This window comes from Amblyomma maculatum, chromosome 3, assembly GCF_055883805.1.
Source record: "Amblyomma maculatum isolate TAMU_Amacu chromosome 3, ASM5588380v1, whole genome shotgun sequence".
Classification (NCBI taxonomy): domain Eukaryota; kingdom Metazoa; phylum Arthropoda; class Arachnida; order Ixodida; family Ixodidae; genus Amblyomma; species Amblyomma maculatum.
This window is the reverse complement of record NC_139346.1, coordinates 109,402,165-109,415,142: the sequence shown is the minus strand read 5'-3', so window position 1 is coordinate 109,415,142 and position 12,978 is coordinate 109,402,165. Positions and strand designations below refer to the sequence as shown.

Below are 12,978 nucleotides of genomic sequence, written 5' to 3'. Positions count from 1 at the left end.
TATCGTTCGTGGATCCGGATCGCGTCCCACGGACGTCCGACGGGCAGCCGGAGGCGGACATTCGGACGTTTCCCGGAACATGCTTGCAGGGCCCGCTATTGGTGTAAAAACTTGCCAATAACATTTGTGTAAAGCTCAGCAAGCATGTGCCATGGAAATTTCAGTCACATACTAGTGCTCAATGCCTTTGTCGTGAGAGTAAAGCAGACAACAGAATATGCAACAGGTTCAAGTTTCCTGTTGTCTGCTTTACTTTCACACACAAAGCACTGAACAGTAGTGTGCAATTACAACTTCCATCAAAGAGGCACATATGCTAGCTGAGCTTTACACAAATGCACCATTCCTGAAAACATGCTAAGTGCATAGGCATACCAGCATGCGAGGTTGTAAAAAAAGCATTTTTTTTTTGCTTTATTGCAAAAACTGCATGCATAAATAGTCTACACTAAAAAAATATCGATGTTAAGGAATGGCATGGTAAAATGCAGGCCAACTGGAGTATTAAGAATCTACTTGAATAATTTTTTTTAATTATCCTTGGCCGTGACAGCTCTTCCCTTGGGGAGGTGGTGAAAGAAAAGGTGTTTATTGAAACCTAATATTTCGGAATTAGCGAGGAGATGATCAAGTTCTCTGTGGGCGGCCTCCGCAGGCCGGGATTCCAGGAGCAGTTACTATCCTGTGCATTTGCTCGATCAGCTGTTGCTGGTCTTTCAGGCCTAAGATGGAAAGAGCAGGCTGGGCTCCTCCTGCAATAGAAGGAAAAATGAAATTCAAGTTATCTGTGCTGAACTTTGATTACACATCTCCAAGAGCAACTGTCAGTTTCTCTCAATTGCTTTTTCCAGATGGCACTGTACGCATGCATCTCCATTCAGAACTGTCACATACTATATAGAAAGGTCATATAACTGCAGCAAAACCCATGCAGAATAACAAAAGATACAAACGTAGTTTGACCAGAACCTGGCATTAAGTATTTTAATGTTTTTATGTCGTCTCTTTGAACATGCCACTCTGACCAAACATGGCATGTTATGCTTGCTGCTATGCGCCCTCAGCAATGCCCAAGACATGGAGTGCACATGCAGAGAACCTAAGCATAAAGGATGCTGTATATGAACATAAAGCACAGCCAGAGCATTGCAATATTACACAGGTACGCATTGGCGGCAGAAACCTGCATTTTGAGCGGTTTAACAGGCAGATTTCTAAAGTCATTGTTCCTGCTCTGAAAAGAAGTGATCAATAATAACATCATTTAAAATTGTTACCTTTTCGTTCTGTAAACTGCACATTTCGCTGGTTTCCATGTACCCTCTACCGAAGACATTCCCTGGGCGTGTCGGGGGTATATCGACATCAACATCTAGGCTACAAGCGTCTAGAAAGCGTTTCCTTAGAGCAGCTGCGACGAAGTAACTTATCTGATAACATGTAAGCTGCTGCAGCAGAATAAAGATAGACATTTGACATGTGGCTAAAGCCCAATGTGGAAGCATAGCCCGCCGCAGTGATTGCGCAGTGTTCATGCTTCTACAAGAGTTAAAAGTAAAGTTATTTGTTTACGCACAGCGCCATATGTGACATTACAATAGCAAGGCTTATAGTTACACAAAACACAAAAAGCTGACAACCACAAGCTCCTGATGTATTACCGGCAGCATGCAGCATGGATGTTAGTTACTGAAATATGGTTGCATAATTCTGGCAACCAGCTGTGCATGTAAGTCATGGATTTTTCAACTACGCACAACAAATTACAAAAAAATAATGGTATTTATAAATGCAGCCAGCTGTTCACAAGAAACACCAGCTTTTTTATAGGGAAGGTAGTGGGCGCCAAAGAAACTGCCCCTGTAAAGGCACCTAATTTGCCCCTATGTAATATCGGGAACAAGTGTATGGACTACACAAACTGCAATCAAAGCACATTACTTTCACATCGACCAGGAAACTCGGACCATACTTGTCGATGTGAAAGTTGAACGTTAGTTCTTTCATGTGTGCAAGAGAAATAAGGTCACAATTCGTTTACATCGCGATTCTAGTCCAAAATCTACACATACTGTCCAGAGACTTTCGCCCCCGCAGTATAAGCCACCACTTGGGTAAGAGATTAGTAAAAGAAGTGTATAAAAGACATTAGTGCATTTGGACAGCCATAGCTATAAAAATGGTATTGACATTGGAGTACTGCCTTAAGGCGGGGCCTAGGGCATTACAAAAGCAAGAGTTAGTGTCCGCTGGTCCTCATTTGAACGAACAAAAAGAGAGGGGGGGGGGAAGAAATCTACCTCAACTACATGTTTTGAGTGACACCAAGCCGCAGTTAGTATTAAAGATATCACACAGTTTTGCGGAAGATTTGGGAGCGCTTTGCTGCTTTCTTACAGGATTGGACAAAAGAGCTCACCATCTTCAGAAAGGCACGTTATATAGAAATGAAAATAGTGAATTTACTGCATCTGGCCACAACAACTTGCACACGGAGAGGAAGATGAATTGAAAATTTTATAAATGAATGTACGTATTTACAACAGGTGAAACAATGACCATCAATGCCGAAGAGGAAAGAGATCAAAATCTAGCTCAGAACGAGTTCTCCAGGCCGCGGGGCCGTTTCATTAACTTCGGGACTCCGCCCACATTTCTCATCCCCAATAAAAACGAACTCACACATGACTGGCTAACAAACATTTTGGCATGTCTTTCCACTTTCATAAGTTCTTCATCCTCTCCCTAATACAAGCAATGCAACAGGGACAACAAATTCGTTTCACAACAAACGGAATTTAGAGAATGGACCTCGAAATGATTGGCTCACTAGGTCACATACCAAACACTCTCCCCTAGGAAAAAAAAAAAGAAAAAAAAATTAGAACCCATCAAAACGGTGTCCCACGTGCGCAACCATTTCCCAAAGCTTGCATCCTTGGCGGCTCCTTTTACAGGGCAATTATTGCAATTATTGGCGTCCGAGTCAGCACCATTGCGGACCACATCAGAATAGCCAACCCACATCCTCCCGCTCCACATCATACCGTCACTGTTACACACTTGCCCTTTTTCAACGCCGCCATCTCCCACCATTGTTGACATCCAGGGTTGGAATCCTTAACGAGACCCTACTCAGCGTACCTGCACTGAATAATTGTCACTTTTATGGGCTCCCCAACAAGGAAGAGGGCCTTACACCCTTCAACCTGACAGTGTTTTTTCTTTGAACGATAAGCAGTTCTTCCAAAAGAGGTGCTCGTTTCAAAGCTGTGCTGCCTCCGGGTGATGGGTCCAGTCAGAGTACTAAGGACCCCTTAGTACGCTTAGTACTAAGGACCCCTTAGTTGTATACTGTTCGTAAAGCTCCTTAAATAAAAATGAGCCCCCTACATGACACAGCAACGAGAACAAACTGCCGGTCCCCGCGTCTTCGAGTGCGACAGCAAAGTCCTCGCAAGAGGGGACTTCTTTCCCTCTCTGCCTACGTTTCCGTTAAGCACTGTTGCTGCTGTAGCTGCCTCTCTGTGCGCGTCTCTCTGCCTCCTGTCCGAGGGCAAGTGGGAGACGGCCGCAGCTGGGCATTGAACAGGTGACCCAAAAAGAGCAGACTAATAATGGGGCCTAGCCCTTACAGAAATCATTAAAGAAATGAAAGCAACACATCAGATAACGCTACAATGTTTCTAAGTGCAAAGTCGACAACTCCAAGTCATATAAATATATGCACATCTCCGCACATTAACTAGACAGAAACAGTGCAGAGTAAACTAATAATTCAGTGTCTAGCAACACTATTAAAAGGGGATAAAGGCCACGGGGGGCTACGATTATTAGTACCGTTTTGCCTTCAAACTACAATAACATACTTGTTGCAAGCTTAAAATCAAAGATTCACACCTGTCCCACCCACAGCAATGGAACACACATCTGACTTAAGTCTGCAGAGAAAGAGCAAGCTAGACTATTACAGACGCACCCTTGGTTATTTTTCTGGCATTTCTGAGGGGGAAGAATCCGACTTGTCAGTAGCATGTACATGAATAAGAATCCTATGACAGTAAATGCATCAGATTTTCTGGAGTGGCTTTTCTTTGTTGACCACATATGAGGTGAGCTATAATTTATCCAACTTGGCCTAGGTTTATTCTATGAATAACAAAGCTATAGCAGGTACACAGTCGTCCACTCAGGCTGAACATGCGAGTGCGTGGCATGCACTTTTTGAGATGCCACTGCATCCATCGCAGCTGCACACCATAGCGAAGAGGCAGACAGCGTGAAGTACCAGCCTCTAGTCCCTCTACCACCACTGGGGTCCCAAACTAGGGACCCCTTGTTTTTGTCAGGACAGGCCCCCTCAGGGTCAGCTAGTGAGTAACCTCCTGTATTTGTATCTGATGGCAATGTTTTCGACCACCACCCACAATACGCAGCTGCGCATCATAGCAGTTGTGAAGCAACAGCTCCTGATCCTTCTATGCAGAAGCCACTTTGCCTTGATGCATGCTTGCGCACCATAGTAAAGAACCTGTATGTGAGGGATGCGGAGAGGAACTAACAATAAATCACATATTACTTCCATGCACTAAGCTTGAGAAATTAAGGAAAAAATATTTTAAACGTTTTTACAATGAACAAATCCCGTTTCATCCTAGCCTGCTTTTGGGAGAAGACACACTAGTAGAAACTTCTCATGTTTTTAAATTCCTAAAAGAGGCAAAGCTCCTAAGCAAACTTTAAAATTTCTCATCTACAAAATAAAAACACCTTGCTCTTGGTGCATGATAGCCTCAGTTGCTTATGCGCCAAAAAACCCAACACAACACGCACCATAGTAAACAGGCAGACGACATGACGCAGCAGCTCATGGTACCTTTACACATGAGCCCCCCCATTGTACTTCGATACGCACCATAACAAATATACAGACTACGTCAAACAGCAGCTCCTGGTCCCTCTATGCATAAGCCATCTTGCCTCAATACGCACCTGCGTACCTGAGTGAAGAGGCAGATGTGAAGCTGCAGCTCCTGGGCCCTCCATGCACAAGCCACTTAGCATCAATGCACGGCTGTGCACTAGTAAAGAGGCGAAGGACGTTAAGCAGCAGCTCCTGGTCCCTCTACACATCAGCCATTTTGCCTCGATGCGCATCTGCACACCGTAACAAACAGCCAGATGTGACAAAGAAGCTCCTCGTTTCTCTACACATAAACCACTTTGCCTCAATGCACGTCTGCACACCGGAGCAAAGAGGCAGATGACGTGAAGCTGGAGCGGCTGGTCCCTCTACGCACAAGCCACTTAGCCTTGATGCATGGCTGTGACGGATGAATTGCTATTTTGCAAACTGCATGCCACACATTCCCATTCAAGCTAAGAGTGGACGACTGTGTAAACGTAAAATACTGGTTATTTACTTCAATGGACAATGACAAAAAGTAACATGGTGGACAATGTAAAAAGAATTTGCTGCATAAAGTTTGTTGAAACCAGTTCTACATCCTACATGTAAACAAGCTAAAACCTTAATGTCGAAGGGATATCCTGTGTGTTTAAAATCATCACGCTCAAACTACTTCAACACTGACAATCATGATTCAATATTAATAATATAGATAATGATACAATACTCACTTTTAGCCATACCAAAGAAATGAGAATGCAAAGGGATGTTGCTGTTTTTCCCTCGTGGATGACAGTTTTCCAGGTTCAAAATGCTGCTTCCTGTTGGCCTACGAAATCGGCTACAGCAAATGGCATCTGAAAACTTTTTGGAAGCCTCATGCTAGTCTTCAACAAGAAAAGCATTGCCATACAGAAGCAGAACACAAATACTTTTACAACACACTAAAAGCACCAACTGCGGTGCTGTTTTTAGGATGACTAGGTAGAGGTTTTGCTGTAGCAAGCCAAATGTTAGCCTTCAATAAGGAAAGCATTCCCATACAGAAACAGAACACAAAAACTTTTACAACACATTAAAAGCATCAATTGCACAAATGCTTGTAAGATGACCAGGTACAGGTTTCTGCTATAGCCCACATCATGTCACCAGCGGTTATCAGAAGCCTTGTATGTGAGCATGATGCCCTAGATTCAATTTATGGCTATCACTGTATTAACAAGCATGGGTTTAAAGCTACTTTAATATGATAATCTAAGAACATGGTAAGAGCTTTCAATGTGAGACATAAGGCCAGTATCATGCACTATAAGGTGCTGCTGGCTCTAGTGTAGCTTTGGCATTATCTCACTGTCAATAATGCAGTGATGTTCTGAGGAGCCTTTGAATATCTGTAAGGACAAAGCAACAACAATTTTGTTTTCATCTCACTTTTTCTCAGCTCGGTCTTTTTTTCTCTTATTTTTTTTTTAGAGCCCGCGGCTTGCATGGCCTCCCTGTATGCCTGTTTTGTATAAAAGAAGGCGTTGCAGGCACCAGAGCTCACAGCCCAACTGTATCGCGGCGGCGGTATGTCAAATTCGTGCCAGAACAGCGCAGAACAACGGGTCAAGAAAAACCCAAGTGCTGACTTTTTCCTCTCATCTCCTTGTCCGGTTGTTCTGCGCGGTTCGGTCCCACATGCATAACCAACATGCGCAAGGTGCTGCCTTGGTTTGTCAAAGCTGAATGAGTGTACTAAACCATGAGTTATTTAGTAGCTACAGCACAGTGTACACAGCCGTTCCTTCTAGAAACTGTAGTTGCTGTAAAGATCAAGAGAGAAAGATCAGCGGCTGTCCATTAAAAAAAAAAAAAAAAAAACTCGCGACGTTTTCACAAGTGTAGGCATGTCGCACGATAGGCTCGAGGAGTGCAAAAGTTTCTGGTATAGTTTTTACAACCCAGTACGTTGCGCATGGTTAACAAATTAACTCCTTTAAAGCTCGGGCAGGCACTCCTTTATCAGAGACAGAGAAGTTGCGCGGCTTACTGGCGCAGCGTCCAGTAATGCCGAGAAAGATGGCCCTCAGACTTGAGGCTGCACTTTAGTTAGTCGGCGCGGAGCCATCCTGTCAGTCTCGCCTAAAACATTCGACCGTTCGGCTGCTGTACAGAGCTGTTTCCTTACCCAAAAGCTCACCACTATCGGTGCATCGAAAAGTTCCACTAAAGAAACAAACGTTCGGTGAAATACTTACTTTGGAATCGGCGGGTGAACAAAGTGTGCCAGCCGCACCAAGCCACAGCAAAAACAATGCTAGCAGTGCATTACAGCCGTAGGTATTTGTAACTGCGCAGAAAATGCAGAACACGGAAACGTGAAGCCATCTTCCATGACTAAACTTCAACTTGTCAGGTGGATTGGATTGGCTCATTTCAGATTTTTTTTAGGATAGGTTCGGTTTCGTTCTTTTTGAGCTTGCTGCTTGCTGCGTCTATTCAGCCACTGATTAAAATTTCACCGAAGCATCATGATAGAAAAATGTTTAATGGTCATTTAACTTTTAATCAAAAATTTTTGATGGAAGAATTCAACGACGAAACATGCGGAAAATAAAAAAAAACTGTTTAATGGAAACGCTTTCTATCGCATCGATTCGCTCTGGCATCATATAATGCAGACTTGACGGCATTACTGATTTATACGCAGTTCAGACGAGCACGACGACTACAAACTATATCATAGCCGTGTAAAAGCAAATCCAGTGGCGGACGTATGGCGGCTGTCCGCTGGGCGAACGGATTCGACCATCCGCTTTCGTACGTACGCCGGAATTCCGGCGGACGTCCGAAATCGGCCGCCGAGTTGCGGCCGAGTTCGGTTGTCCGTCGGACGTCAGTGGCCGTCTGGGTAACATCGCACTGCAGACGGGTGCCTTGCTTTTCACCTCGATCGAAAAGTGGCCGCTGCGGCCGGGATTCGATCTCGCAGCCTTGAGTACAACTATATTGAGCTATAGAATACTCATCTAGTGGCGTGAACGAAGGGGCAATATTCTAGTTGACTATATGTACAACAGTCGAGTGTTCTAACCACTGAGCCACCGCGGCGGGGCCTAGCGACAAGTCTTGCTTAGTATAGTGGGCTATGATAAAGGGCATTGCCACATGACTTACTGATAATTTATGACCGCATGACGGACTGGTTTATTATTTACGCACGGTAGATACAGTTGCTTAGCTAACTGTAACTGAAAAGCTAACTGTACGCTACAAGTCGCATATCGTTGGAGAACTTCTATTGAGTACAACTACACTGGCCAAACTGCAGGTCTTAATTACCCCTGAATAGTTTATTATGAATAAAAACTGATACTTTCCGCTATAAATTTCAATCATATCTTTGGATAGTTTAAATTCAAAACAAGTTTGCTACACTAATTGGATATCTTAAATAAATACTATTCATTAGTCAATTTAGATTAAAACGCTAGCTTTACACGACCACGTTATGCATATATATTCTTGAAAACGTATCGACGCGAGCACAATGAGAAATCAAACCCTAAGCTACGCAGAAACCATGTAAAACTCCGGTAAAGCTCGTGCAATTCACTTTACCCATGGTTAAACTGCGGCCATTTTTCTTTTTTTGTTAAAGGCAATAGCGCTTCCTTTTAATAGCGTAGCTATATGGCGTCTTGTCCTATTAAGTCATGGAGCATCAAGGGACAAGAAGTGGAAGCTGTGATAGACTCTCTTCTTGGGCTCCAAGATTACCCAGGAAGGAGACTGCAGCCATGAAATCAGGAGACGCCTGCTTCTGGGAAAGAGAGCCATGGCTAGCCTTGACCGCCTAGTAAAGAGCAGAGACATTACACTGCCAACCAAGATCCGTATAATCCGTGCTATGGTCTTTCCAGTTGTGATGTATGGATGCGAGAGTTGGACTGTGAAAAAGGCTGACCGCCGAAGAATTGACGCGTTTGAAATGTGGTGCTGGCGAAGACTCTTGAGAGTTCCTTGGACTGCCAGAAGATCAAATCAGTCGATATTGTCGACCATAAACCCTGACTGCTCATTGGAGGGTCAAATTCTAAAGTTAAAGCTCAGCTACTTTGGTCATCTGATGAGAAGAGAGGAGTCGCTGGAGAAAGATTTGATGTTGGGAAAGGTGGAGGGTCGCCGGAGAAGGGGTAGGCAGCGAACGCGATGGTTAGATGGCACTCTCGAGGCGCTGCAGAGGAAGTTATGTGATCTTACGAAGATAGTGAGAGACCGGAAAGCGTGGCGTGACATGGTCCATAGGGTCAGGAAGAGTCGGACACAACTCAACGACTGAACTGATGAGTGCGACCACTAGTGCTCATGATTGGTTTTAATAAAACCCGCTCACTAAGCCCAGAGAGTTAATAAGCACGGATGAAGATTGCCTGTTCACGAAAAACAAAGTGTACGTGGTTTAGGTGTCCACAGAACAAAGTAGAACAGATATTGTGCATTTACTTTCCTTCAAACCAATTTAACCATCGTAAGTCTCGCTAAATACACAGTGCGTATTCATGATATGAGAGACAGGCTATGTCCAGCTATTCAGTTCAGTATGAAAACAGTATGGAAATGCTTATTAAAGCGCACTGCTTGTTCTGTCCGAGATACTTTTCGATCCAAATGGATTGTGATTGGTCGGTTCGATATGTCCCGATGACTGGCTGTAAGATCGTCTAGCCCTTCAGTGGATGCTTGGCCGTCCATTTCTCCCCTTTTTCTGAGTAGCCTTGCGCGCAATTCTATTGCTCTTGCTTGCAGTGGGAACCGACAAAGGTGGCGACACCTATTCCCCTTCGCTGCTCTCATCGCTTTCAAGCACAATCTTTCTGTAAGAACTGCTGCAGTACTCATCGGCTCTAATCTAAAGCGAAAATAAACAGATCCAAGGTTTGCTCTACGCTCGGGCACATTTGTTCTCTGCTTAAAGAATAATAGTGGCATTCAGCTCCAGAGTTATGTTCGCGCACGCACTTGGCTCGCCAACCTTAACTCTGTACAGGCATCAGAAGGCACCATTGTCGCTAGATTCATAGGTGCAACGTTATGTTTGCCAAAGAAAGATGACTTCTTAAACCTTATGTTAACGCTGTTGTAGTGTAAAAACGGATAAACTTCCTTACCAGACATCTCACTGCAATTCATGCAGCTTTCAAGACAGGCAGAAAGAGGCAAAGTGGGGCAAAAGAAAACTCAACTGAACGGCTGTAGCGTTGGGGACAACTTTATTCAGGAGAAACAAAAATGCCCGATTAGCTGCATTCGGGCAAAAAAAAAAAAAAAGTGTGTCATGCGAAATGTTATAATTTCAAAATTTAATCAACGAACTATAAAGTAAGTATTTCATTAGCAGTCATTTACTTGCAACGCATCAGGTAGCAGTCTGCTCGCAATACTCTTCGCTTGTACCCTGCGTCTCCCTTCACATCTCTAAGAAACTGGTCACAACGCTCACGCCGCCAGTATCCAGCGGAAAATGCAGGCCTACGCCGCCTGGTGTTTCCCGTGTTGACCTAACTTCCAGCGATGACGTAGCCGTGTGTGCTTTAAAGGAAATGAACCTGTCTATAGAGACCAGAAATGTTCCTAATGCTCGCTTCGGGGCTCACTCCTCATCTCAGGATGACATGGCACAAGCTCCGTATTTACAGCTCGAAAAACGAAGACCGGAGAAGAAACCCACACAGACAAACCAAGCGCTGACTAACAAGTGAAATTTTTTATTAAGAACTCGTGCTTAAAAAGGTTCAAGTGTAGCCTCAAGGCGCTCAAGGCATGCAGAAACACACACACACAAACACAAAAACGGACGACCCAAACCACACGTGCGCATGAACCCATTGCTCTGGTAGACTGCCATGAAGGTAATCAATCCATTTCTATCTGGTGTAATGCTCCCGAAGGTTTAGCAACATGCCAGGTGCTCGATGCGGTGATCAAATATCCCTCCGCTATCTCCCTGCGCACTTGATCTCTGTGTCGAAAGACGACATTGGCATGCACGCCCCAAATCTGGTGCACACACAAGCTTGTTACGTGGCGGCAAGCAAGAGAACAGCACAATATGGTGACATGGTGAAGGATGATGTAATTGCTGGCCTAGCGCGAAGGTTCTTCTCGCGCCACTGGCGATCTTCTTCTTCGCAACACTCCACGGGGCCACCGAGCGATCGTCCCGATCATTTCGTTGAAGTCGATGGTGACATGATGGTGTAGATGTTTAAGAAAAGGTAGAAGAGAATGACGCACTTGCCACCACGATGACGATGAACACGATGATGCTTGGGTGATCCGCTTCCCCTGGAACTCTTTAGCCCTACGCCACCAAAGCAACCATGGGACCAATGGCTCGAGGTGGCGTCGGGCGGCTGAGCGGGCCGGGGGCTGCGTGTTTTATTTTGAAAGCAATACTACTCGCACTTTCAAGCCTTCGCGTGACCCAGCCGCAGTTACGTCTTACCCACGTGACACTGTGACGTCACACCCCACGTGACACACAGGCTGGCAGGAGCTGCCAACTTGGGTCTCTCGTTTCACATGGGACGGTTATGTCAGAATCGGCCTGCTAGGACCCTGGCATCACGTTACCCCTACAGGCTACTAAGGCACGTTCATATGGGTTGGTTAAAGTGGGGCTTTATATCTAGGCTGAGGAAGAAAAAGAGAAGCACGCTCGGTCACCGGCAGAATTCTCTCGCTCAACACTTGGTTCAGCAGCGTTGAACCCTTGCAATTTTTTATCTTACGGTTCTTCGGGTCCGTCGGGTCTTTGCTCTGGTTTGGTCTCTGGTCAGTTCATGTGTGCGCCTTGTCTTCAGATCCGGGCTGGGGGCTGAGCGGCGGAAGTTGGTCGGGTCTGGGCAGGAAGGGCTGGGGCGAAGCTACGTGGCGATATCCCAGGGCTCTCGATCGACGATCCCGGCGTAAGGATAGCGTCGATAATCTAAGCCGTGGATGTGGATGACGTACGCCGCACCTCCAACCAAAATGTTACGTAGCGGCAAGCAAGGTAACGGCACAACATGGTGACTTGGTGAAGGATGATGTAATGGCTGGCCTAGCGCGAGGGCTCCTCTCACGGCACTGCCGATCTTCTTCTTCGTAACAATATTATTTTCTTTGCTGCAGTCGTGACAATGAACCACAAGATTTGGAGCAACAGATGAGGTCTCTGGTGACCTCTCACGCTCCTTCCGGCGGATGTTGAGGCACCTTCCAGTCTGCCCATAATAAACTTTCTATAATCATATTTTGTAGCGAGAGCTACACTGGCCACAGTCTCGCCATTTCGCCGTGCTTGTCCGAAGAGCGACGAAAGAAGAAGATGAAGAAAAAAAAAGAACAAAAAAAGAAGAAAAGAACTAGAAGAATACAAATAACTCTGTAGTTGGTAAAGGTGAACGACAACAGCGAGTTGCTTGGACATAAGGTTCGTTCGAACGTTATGACGACGGTGTGCTCTAGAGTTCGACGTAGAAACGATGTCATACCACTAGACGTCTTCTACACCCGAATGAGAATGGTCAATGATGAGAGGCAAAAGGTGCTCATACGGGAAGTGATTCCCCCATGGCATAAATAAAACTGAAACCAGAGTAAATTACTATATGCGAAAGCCATGTCTTTACTTTCAAGCCGAACTTAAGCGTAGCCATGCAGATAGCTCTCGAGTAACTCCAGGTTTAAGCACAAGCTAAACCACAGGTAATTTTTTCCTTCCCTTCGTCCACTTTGAGGGCACACGAACACGTGTGATTAATTATGGGTCGTGAGCCAGAGCCCATGATACTTCCGAAAAAAAAAATGAAATATTTCCTTTTGCCATTGTACGGAGTTGTATAAAATACCAACCTTCCAGTCTTTTGCTCCGTAAAACTACGCCACTAAGAGGACAAACTACTAGAAACCCACTATCTGCCAGCGCATCCTTCACGCGTTGTGTCGTTTTTTCTTTTTGCTTTTCTAGCATTTAAATACGGGTATTTGTGTAGTTTTAATCCTCTTGACACTATGAGGTCACAACTACGCACAGCCGGCGG

At 45.0% G+C, this 12,978-nt stretch overlaps 1 long non-coding RNA gene across 1 annotated transcript; it reads right to left on the bottom strand.

Moving 5' to 3' along the window:
• Window positions 1-303: 303 nt before the first annotated feature.
• LOC146195676 (uncharacterized) lies at window positions 304-7,323 on the bottom strand. Its single transcript, XR_014705584.1, has 3 exons — window positions 7,150-7,323; window positions 5,641-5,766; window positions 304-752 (listed from the first exon to the last, which is right to left on the bottom strand). It is a non-coding gene; the product is annotated as an uncharacterized LOC146195676 (long non-coding RNA).
• Window positions 7,324-12,978: the final 5,655 nt, after the last annotated feature.